Source organism: Microcebus murinus, chromosome 6, assembly GCF_040939455.1.
Source record: "Microcebus murinus isolate Inina chromosome 6, M.murinus_Inina_mat1.0, whole genome shotgun sequence".
In the NCBI taxonomy this organism is placed as follows: domain Eukaryota; kingdom Metazoa; phylum Chordata; class Mammalia; order Primates; family Cheirogaleidae; genus Microcebus; species Microcebus murinus.
In genome coordinates, this window is record NC_134109.1 from 92015293 (window position 1) to 92026124 (window position 10832).

The 10832-nt window shown below is 40.5% G+C and overlaps 1 non-coding gene across 1 annotated transcript; it reads left to right on the top strand.

Annotated features, from left to right (window-relative positions):
* The first annotated feature begins 10316 nt into the window (after positions 1–10316).
* On the top strand, positions 10317–10531 carry LOC142871588 (small nucleolar RNA U3). Its single transcript, XR_012919832.1, has one exon. It is a non-coding gene; the product is annotated as a small nucleolar RNA U3 (small nucleolar RNA).
* Positions 10532–10832: the final 301 nt, after the last annotated feature.

The window sequence follows — 10832 nt, forward strand, 5'->3', positions numbered from 1 at the left end:
CCAAACTGTAACCAAGCCACAGCAAGTCCACGTGCATAAGGCTTCTTGGGCATGGATCTGGGCCATGGTCCTCAAATTTGCCTCATAATAAACCTTCTTAAATTATTTTATAGAGTTTGTCTTCTTCTGCATTGACAGTATTAATACCATGAGAAAGTAGCCATGATGGAAATAACATCGAGGGCATGCATGATAAGAGCCATTTACAGGCTGAACTTAAAGTTGTAATAGCAGGAAGAAGGGAAAAGAGAACAGGAGAGAGAGATCCTGCCCCAAGTAAGGATAAAGCAAGCAAGAAACTGCCCAAGAGAAAAGAGCACATCAAGAATGAGTTCAAACAATGAGCTCTACAGTGAGGTCGGCAAAGCTGCAGATACAAAGATATACCAGAGGGATGCTGTGAACCCCTTGCAAGACCCACAGGAAAATGACAGAAGAGTCAATAGACATCAACGCAACTAGACTGATGCTGGCCTGGCCTGGCCCAAGTTCCTCATAGACTCTCTGTGTAGGAAAGTGTTGTTGGTGAAAACTAAATTTGCCATTGTATAACATGTTCAAAGTAAGGTATATTGGCTGAATTATTTAATTGTTCATTGAATTTGTTAGCCACATTTCTTTCCCCACAGAAAGGGTATGCTTGGTCCCCTGTGCCTGATGGAAACCCACAGCTGGGGTCACTGTAGCTCATACCAGTATAGCTAGAACCATCACATGGAGCCAAGAACATAGCACGAGGAACAGAGAACTTTAGTTCAGCCTGATTGGTGGAGTCCTAGATTGTTGCCAATTTTACTGTAATCTTTCCCTCCTTCTAAAACAGAGGTTAGCAAACTATGGTAGCATGTGGACCAAATTCACCCAGCTGCCTGATTTTATTTTTATTATTTCAAAACATTAAGGGGGTACAAATGTTGTTGTTATATGGTCTGAGCCAGGGCTATCATTATGCCCTTTGCTCAAATAGTGTTCATTGTACCTGTTAGGTGGGGTTTTGCCCCTCCCCTATCCCCTCCTTCCTGCTTGATTACTAATAACTTTTATTTCCCTCTATGCACTTGTGTGCCCATCAATTAGTTCTAATTTATTAGAGAGTATCTGTGGTGTTCATTTTCTATTCTTGAGACACTGCACTTAGGATAATGGTCTCCAATTCCTTCCAAATTGCTGCAAAAGGCATTAATTCATCCTTTTATGGCTGAGTAGTACTCCATGGTATACATATACCACATTTTGCTAATACACTGATGAATTGGCAGGCACTTGGGTTGATTTCACATCTTTTGCTACTGTGAATTGTGCTGCTATAAACATTCAAGTACAGTTGTCTTTTAGAGAAAACGAGTTATTTTCCTTTGGATAAATACCCAGTAATGGGATTTCTGGATCAAATGGTAGATCTACTTTTAGTTCTTTGAGAAATTTTCATACAGTTTTCTATAAAGGTTGTACTAATTTGCAGTCCCATCAACAGTGTATAAGCATTCCTTTCTCTCTGTATCCACACCAGCATCTATTGTTTTTGGACTTTTTGATAAAAAGCCATTTGAACAAGAGTAGGGTGCTATATCACAGTGGTTTTAATTTGCATTTCCCTGATGATTAGTGATGTTGAACATTTTTTCATATGTTTGTTGGCCCTTTGTCTATCTTCTTTTGAAAAACTTCTGTTCCTGTCTTTTTTACCTCCTTTTTTAATGAGGTTGTTTGGTTTTTTCCTGGCTGATTTGTTAGAGTTCTTTATAGATTCTGGATATTAGCCCTTTATCAGAATTGTAAATATTTTCTCCCATTCTATAGTTTGTGTCTATTTACTCTATTGATAAAATAAAGCTTTATTGATACACACCCACACTCTTTTGTTTATGTATTGTCTGTAGCTGCTTTCTCATTATAATGACAAAGTTGAGTCATGGCAACAACCAGTATACTTTCCCTACCGCATGCAACATTCTTCCTCCTTGTCCTCACTTTTTCCCTTTTTAGGGCTATTATACAGCCACAGTATTAACTCCAGAAATTGTCTGGGTCCCCATCTAAATAGGCAGTCCAGAATGTAGCTGCCATTATTGGTTTATTCTGTAGCTGCCATTATTGGTTTATTCTAGTTTTGTTTTGGAGTTTGGGGAATTTTTGTTGTTATTTTCATCTCACTGGATTTATTAAATTAAAAACATTGCTTTGGGTAGCAAGTTGAATTATATTGAAGTATATAAAGAAAAAGTTAAGAATCTCCCCCTTCCCTCTAGTCTTCCTCTTGAAGTAATAAATGTTAATATTTTAATCCTTCCACACTTTTCTCTAGGAGTGGCTTTTCAAAATTTTTCTATTATTACATTAAGCCTGAGAGAAGAAAATATTTAATATGCAGAGTACATTAATTCACTCAGTAAATATTTTTGAATTCCTCTGTGCTTCAAGCACTGTGCCAAGTGCTGAAAAATCAACTTAAAATTCTCTAGAGCAGATACCTTAATATCAAATATCAGCTGTTTCTTTTTACAGAATGGTTAAAAAGTCCCAACGTGCTTAACAAAGTGATAACAATTTGCACACACCAGCTAGCCAAACCAAGGATCAGTAACATTAGACAGAAGGAAGACTAATAGATAGTTGAAGAAAATCAATTTTCCAGATCTAAAAAGAAAATGAACTCAAAATCCAAGGTATAAAAATAATCAGCAGATATCTTCTTATAATCTTTTGCAGTTATTAGTCATATTTGAAAACAAATCTGGTTCCCTTCCTTCTGGGAGCTTAGTAGGATTGCACTTTTCCGCATTCTTAAAGGTAGGTATCACTGCAGTGCTTTCATAAGGGATAGGAAATTGGAAAGAGGAAGAGCAGTTGGCAGGCTTATGCATGAATTGAGGCATAAAGCAAAGAGGACCTTAACTAAGGCACAGATAAGGATAAAAATGTAGTAAAGAAGTGGACACTAGAGATTTCAAGATGACAGAACTTGGTGCTGATAGCTTTAGACACTGAGTAAATGCCCAGATTTCTGTCCTGAGTAATTGGGTGGGGGTGGACAACGCCATTTACTGAGAGAAAGAATAGAAGCATAATTGGTCACGAAAGGACCCTAGTAAGTTGAATTTGAGACAAAATGTGTTTGAGGTGCCAAATGGAGATCTACAGAAGACAGATATATAGACAGTTGGATATATAAGTATGAAACTCTGAAAAAAAGTTTACTGTAAAAATATAGATTTGAGGTTACTGAGAGAATAAGTACTAATTACAGTCATAAGCTTGAATTAGTTCTTTCAAAGGAAGACTACAGAGCAGCATTGACCAGTATAAATTTCTATGGTGATAGAAATGTTTTGTATCTGCCTAGTCCAACACAGTAGCCATTAGACACAAGTTGAGCACTTGAAATGTGGCTAGTGCAACTGAGAAGCGAATTTTCTATTTTCTTTAATTTTTATTTATTTAAATTTAAATGGTCATGTGTAGCTAGTGGCTACTGTATTGGATAGTATGTTCCTCAAGGGAAAAAAGTGATGAACCATGATTGAAGTCTCAGGAAATATTGACTAACATACTTAATCATATGTGTACCCATCTCGGCTCAGGTCTGTGGTATCTGGAAGCAAGACCAGGGAAGTTTTCCTCAATTATTTCCTCAAATCGTTTTTACAGCCCTTGTGCATTTTCTTCTTCATCTTCGAGGAGGCCTATGATTCTTTACCTGTGTGTTTTATATAATCCCATATCTCTTGTATTCTTTGTTCATCCCTCTTAATTCTTTTTTCTTTATTTTTTACTGACTGAGTTAATTCAAAAAAGTTGTCTTCAGGCTCTGAGATCCTTTCTTTTGTCTGGTCTAGTCTATTCTTTAAACTTTCCACTGTGTTTTGTATTTCCTTGAATGCATTTTTCACTTCTAGAAGTTCTATTTGGTGTTTCTTTAAAAACATGTTGATCTCTCAATCTCTTTAATGAATTTTTCATTCATTTTCTGAATTGTTTTTCTGGTATCTATAAGTTGGTTTTCCATTTTCTCTTGGATTTCATTGAGCTTTCTTATAGTCCATATTTGGAATTCTTTTTCTGTCTTTTCAATATTTTCATTTTGGTTGGTATTCATTGGTGGAAATCTGGTGTTCCCTTTTGGAGATATCCTTTCACTCCTATTTTTCATGCTTCTGGGGTTCTTTCACTGATTCCTTCTCATATGGAACAGGTGTTGTTTCTTATTTTTGGATTTTTTTTTATTGTTGTTTATATGGGGCTTTCCCACTCAATAAGAAGGGAGTGTCTGTAGCATATGTTGGGTAAGAACATTTGGCTTTGTTCGTGGGCACTTTGATGGGGGTCTAGGTTCTGGATGCATGCCTTAGTTGTAGATATCCTTAGTGTGGTGATTTTCTCAGTTGCTAGTTGATTGTAGGTTATAGCCATGGTGAGCTATGTGTGTGGGCAGATTCCCTGTCTCTCTTTGATGAGGGAGGATGGAGGTCCTTGAAATCCTTTCTCTTTCCCTAGCCCTGTGGTCTTCTTAACTGTGTGAATTATACTGGCATGTCCAGTTTAATATCTAAGAGAGTAGGTGGTGCTTGTGGGTAAGAATTAACCACACCTTGTATGATTGAGTCAGTAAATGCTGTAAAGGGCTATGCAAATTGACATCCCTGTCAGTAGGTTGTGCTTGCTAGATGGAACAAGCTGCAATGTTTTTTGGGGGGACATGTGACTGGGCGTGGCATTTCAGGAGAAGTACTCAGATGCCCAAGTATGGGTGAGGCCCTAGACCTTCCAAGTGGGTCCTTATTCTCCATTATAGCAAAGATGGGTGGGGAAGTGAGGCTGGGTGGTACTAGGGTTGGATGAGTCTGCCCTCAGACTCCATAGAATCTGGTAAGGTTTTGGCAGGGGTCAAAGGTCTTCTCCCAGTTTCTGGGGAAAGCTGCCAGGGAGGGGCTGAAGTGACCCCACCCAGCTAGAAAATCTGCATTCAGAGGTGGGGGCCATCTGAGATCCACAATCTGGCTGCTGGGAGCAGACTTCTCCCCCCCAACCCTGCTCTGTGGTCTCCCTCTGGTAGGCTAGACCTCAAACTAGATGAGCTCCCCCACATGGCACTATGGGCTAGGAGCTTCCCTGTCCAGGATCCTGCTCTGGGCTGATAACATGGCCTTCCTGTGGGGAACAGGGTCCTCCATGAGTGTGCTGCAGCTGGGAACCACACTGCATTCTCTTTTCACTTCTGCCCATGGGGGCTCCTTCTCCTCCCAAGATTAGTTCACAAATCACCCTTTGTGCCCCCAAGCAACACAATTGAATCCTGAGGTTATGGGATCAGTCCTGCAGGCCTTTCACCTGGTACCCAAAGATCAATCCCTGACTATCCCAGGAAGAAGCATGCTGATCCCAAGTTGCCTTTGGAGTGCCCAGACGGGTTTGATGTTCCTCCACTCTGGGGTTTGCTCTGCTTTGATGAAGTCACTGGGCAAGCAGCACTGGGAAGGGCCAGTGAACAGGGAGCTCACAGTCCAAGCACCCCTTAGTCCTCAGCAGGTCTTTAAGAGGAAAGGTTTAAGCCCCACCCTCTGTGGAAGCTCCAGTGTGGTATATGAACCAACAAGAGGGAAGCAGCAGCTCCTGAGAGCCCAAGCTCAATTGTTTCTCTTGGCAGATGCGGATGGAAGAAAGCGAGGGGAGGAAGAGAGTCTGGGCGAAAGAATGCTAGCACTCTGGTCATCTCAGTCCCTCTTCCGGGCAGCCCATCCAGAATGTCTGGGCTCTGGGGTCATGCATATCCCCCACAACCCCTATGGCTCCTACAGTCTGGGCCAGAGTTGGGAAATGCTTATGTGGGAATGAGCAAGACAAAAACTGAGGGGCTGAAGTCCCTTGGGGAGGACAAAGGTGCACAGGGAGTGGAAAAGCAACATGGTGCCTGACATCTCGGCTCAGGTCTGTGATGTCCAAAAGCAACCCCAAGGGGGCTGGGCAGCCTGGTGCTTTGTCCTTAAGAAGCTCACAGCTCACTAGAGGCATCAGCTTTTGGGGTAGAAAGGCTCTCCAGCAGCTCAGGAGCCTGCTGACTGCCAGAGAGGTGTGAGAGGGAAAAACAAACCACTCCACCTACCCTTTTTGCTGGACTCCAAGTCTCTTAGGGATTGTCTTCTCCCGATATCTTGCTCCTTCTTGTTGTGCTCCTTGACTTCTTCCCATGGAATCTGTTCTAGGCTCCAGCAGTTTTCACTCAGAATTACACCCTATCTATGATTGTTTATTTGTTTGTTTTTTTCTTTCTCATCTAAAATGTTTCCTTCTTTGCCAGATCATCTGGCAGTTGGTTTCTCTGGTCTGCCATCCTGTCTCCCCAAACTACCCTCACACTTTTAACAATTTTTTAAAAAGACATAATGCATAAACAACATTTTCTAAGACATTGGACCTCAGGCAATGAAGGACAGTGATCCCTAAGAAACAAAACAAACAAAGTGCATTCTGTGATTGTCCCAACTTAATGCTTGTGAAAAGTCTCCAGGCTGTGATGCAAAAAGAGGGGATACAAGCGGGTCCAGCCTGGCTGATGCTTTTAGTTAATGAGAGGAATTGGGAGGTGCCACACCAGAGGGGACAGAGCAGCACAGGGAGAGACAAGCGTCAGAGAAAAGACCAAGATATGAAAGATATGAAAAGATAGGAGAAAGAGATATGAAAGATATGAGAAAGTCCCAAATGGAATTTCTAGAAATGAAAACTATAATGTCTGAGATGAAAAATAAACTGAATGAGATTAACAGCAGATTAGACATTATAGAAGGTTAGTGAACTTGAAGATATAGCAATAAAATATTCAAAAAGGAAATACAGAAAGAAAGAAGCTGAAAAAAATATTAACAAAGCATCAGTGAGCTGTGGAACAACTTCAGGTGGCCTAACTTACATGTAATTGGAGTCCCTGAAGGAGATAAGAGAGTGGGATGAATGGGGAAAATATTTTTAAAAATAAAGACTGAAAATTTTCCATGTTTGATGAAAACTATAAACCCATAGATCCAACAAGTTTGATAAATCACAGTATGAAGAAAATGCAATTGTTTGTGTCTCGGTTTTGATAGATGCTCTAAGACCATGGATGACAGCCACATCTGCCAGCCTATCTGTTGTAGGTTGAATTGTGTCCCCAGAAAAGATATATTTGAAGTTCCAACATTTAGTACCTGTAAACATAACCATTTTTAGCAATAGGGTCTATCCGATGTAACCATTGTTAGGGTGGGCCCTAATCTAATATGACTACTGTCCTTATAAGAAGAGAAACAGACACAGACAAAGGTACACAGGGAGAAATCCACGTGAGACAGAGGCAGAGAATGGAGTGATGCATCTACAAGCCAAGAAATGCCAAGAATTTCCAGCAACACCAGAAACTGAGAGGAAGTCATGGAACAGAATCTCCCCTAGAGCCTTCAGAGAGAGTATGGATCTGCCAAAACCTTAACTTTGAACTTCTGGCATCCACAACAGTGAGAGACTACATCCGGTTTGTGGTAATTTATGATGTAAGCCTTACGAAGCTAATTTACTCTTCTATGCAGGACTTGTAAATAATCAGCCAAAACTGTTTTTGCTACACTCAGCACAGCATTCTCCCCTCCACCTTGGGGGTATAAAAATGTTGAAATTGAAAAGTGCAGGATGTATTTAATGTGCTCTGAGCTTCACTCCCATCTCCCCTTGGTGTCTGACAAATGAATCAATGCAGAATTAGACTGTTTTCTCATCCTAGGTGACATCTAATCTCTCACCCACCACCCCCAGCCCAAAACCCATAAAGCTCCACTACTGGTGGATTGGGCCAATATGACAAGGAGCTAAAATTTCTAGGAAGGGATCCTCTTATTCAAGACTCCTGAAACATTTCCCTCAAGTACAAGAGAAGGACTTGGCTAATGAAGCTCCTAGGAGAAGCATCAGCCACTCAAGGAAAACTAAATTGTCCAGCAGTGCTGTTACAGCCAGTCACAGCATTCAGAGGATCACAGAAGGTAAGTGGCCTCAATTGGCCACTGGCCACCTCCTGCATGTGTCGTAATTCACACCAGGCTGTGGTAAAGTGTTTTAGAGCACAAAGACCCTTTAATTCTGAACGAGAGTTCAGTCACAGACTCTGAGCACTACGGTGACAAAGACCTTGAGAACAGCACAGAGAACAGAGCAAGAACAGAAGCACGCACATGGAGTTGGAGGCAAAGAGGTGAGAGAGAGAGGCCTGCAGGTCACCAACAGCACCTTGGCTGCCTTAAGCAGGTGCCTTTGCACATGAGCCACCTATTACACACACAGATGTCCAGTGGAGTGTCACGACTCTCAGTTCCTCCATGTGTATGTATGGTGCGTGGTGTGTATGTTTATGTGGTATGTGCATGTGATGTGTGCATGTATGTGTGTGGTATGGGAGAGAGGGGTTTGCGACTGAATGCCTGGCTTCAGGATTTCCTAGGTTCAGGCGGAGAGAAACGAGCCTGGGTCTGTAGCTGCAGCAACAGCAGTGACTTGGAGCCGATCCACTGTCTGGTCTATTTTTAGCAATGATGCGCCATGACTTTGCACTCTTCCTTAATATAATTGACAGCACCAGGATCCCATTGGGAACAGCAACTACAGCTAAGGACTCTCTGCTTTCCAGATCACACCATCTCATAGTTCTTTTGAACAAATCATGAAGCATTTCTAGACCCCTGAGACATTTCAAACAGGGCATATTATTTTCCAGAATTTGAGACGCAAAAGAAAAAAATGATTCACTGTATCAACACTAACTCTATATGAGGATTTTTAACCAGTCCCTCCAGGCACCTTAAAATCTAAGTAAACAAATGCCAACCTAGTGCAAAATCATGATTGGTGTTTGTCAGAGTTAATAGGAAAAAAATTAAGATAGTGCTATAGTTTGTAAGAATTTATTTTCCTCTCAGCCCATTTTAAAGCTACAAGGCAGGTAGCTTATTAAATAAAATAAATTAAGTTACATAATATTAATGTCCTTTTATGAAGTGATGATACATCACAGATACTATAACATTTCATGCTAAGATTACTAATAGATAATAGTTGTCCTAGCAACTCTAGCTGTTTCCTCCTCAGAAATGTAAGAAAACATTACAGATAAGTTCGAGAACTCCTAAAATGTCAAATATGACCCAAAAAGCAAGCATGCAATTCAATTAAACAATGCAAAGCAATTCGATGAGCGATTAGAAAATGCCTATGAGGATTGTGGATTAATCATGAAAACTGAAAGAAACCTAGAGCTCAAGCCTGTCATTTTACAGATAAAGAAATAAATTGCCTGAGAGGTTAAATGACTTGTTCAAGGTCACATCCCAGGTGGCATCTCTTTAATTGATCTAAATCTTCTGACTTCTTACCTAATATTCTTCATACTTCCTGAACTGTCCTGGCACTCTCTATACCTTACTCTATGCTAGGTGCTGTAGATACCACAAAAATGAGTGAACTTCAATGATAGTCAACCAAGAGTTTTTAGACCTCTCTTGCTAGTATAGCCATTCTCTAAAAAATTTCTCTGCATTATGACCTCCCTATTTTCCAGGAAGAACTGAAGTCGGATCACCAGAATCTGCAGACTTTAAAAACCGTTTCACCAATGGAACCAATGGTGACCACCTCCTGTTCCTAACAGTCTTTGCTGGACCTTCTCAGTGAAGGCCTAACTACTGAGTTAGAATGCTCTGGTAGCCATGAAGAGGGAGTTGACTTTGGGTGAAGGAAGGCTGAGTCTATAAGTGAGAGGTAAGAAGGAGACTAACTTAATTTCATTTTCATTTCAAACATTTATTGAATTAGGTACTAGGAACACTAAGTCAGATAGTACACAGTCCCTGCCTTTAGAGATCTTGATTAATAAATAGTTAAATGTAGTGGATACTATTCCAGAGGTAGGTAATAAGCCCCAATCTGAGAAGACTTTCTGACGCTAAACACAGAAGTTGCTGTCTTCAGAAAACAGTCACATACAGATCAAAGGACACCACACAGTGAAAAATCAGCATACAGAATGAGAAAAAAATATTTGCCAATTACATTGACTACGGGGTAAATATCCAGAAGATAAAAAGAATGCCTACAACTCAACAACAAAAAGACAAATAACCTGATTGAAAAATGGGCACAGGACTTGAATAGCCTTTTGTCCCAAGATGGCCATGTAGATGGCCAACAAATATGTGAAAAAATGCTCAACATCACTAATCATTAGAGAACCACAGTGAGATATCACCTCACACCCTTTAGGATGGCTGCCATTAAAAACAAAATAAAAGATAACAAAGACTATACTTCCAGGAATTGTTTCTATCATTTGTTACTTAAGTTTCTCTGAATGTGTAGAGCACCAGGAACCATGAGAAGGAGGCGCAGCATTCTCTCCTAAGTGTGAAGCTGGCTCTTAGTGTTGCTTCATTGCAACCCCAAATTGCCATTTATGATCATTCTTCTCTTTCTTCAAGAGAGTAAGAGAGAGAGAGAATTCAGTTCAAGTGGTTCTCTTTAAAAAAATAAAAATAAAATAACAAGCATTGATGAGGATATGGAGAAATTGGAACCCTTGTACACTGTTGGTGGGAATACAAGATGGTACAGCCATTACAGAAAATAAAATGCAAGCCCCTCAAAAAATTAAAACTAGAGTGACCATATGATCCAGTAATTCCCTGTCTTGGTATATATCCCCAAAAATTGAAAGCAAGGTCTCAAAGACATATTTGCACACCCATGTTCATAGCAACACTATCCATAATAGCCAAGAGATGGAAGCAATCAAAACATCCATCAACAGATGAACG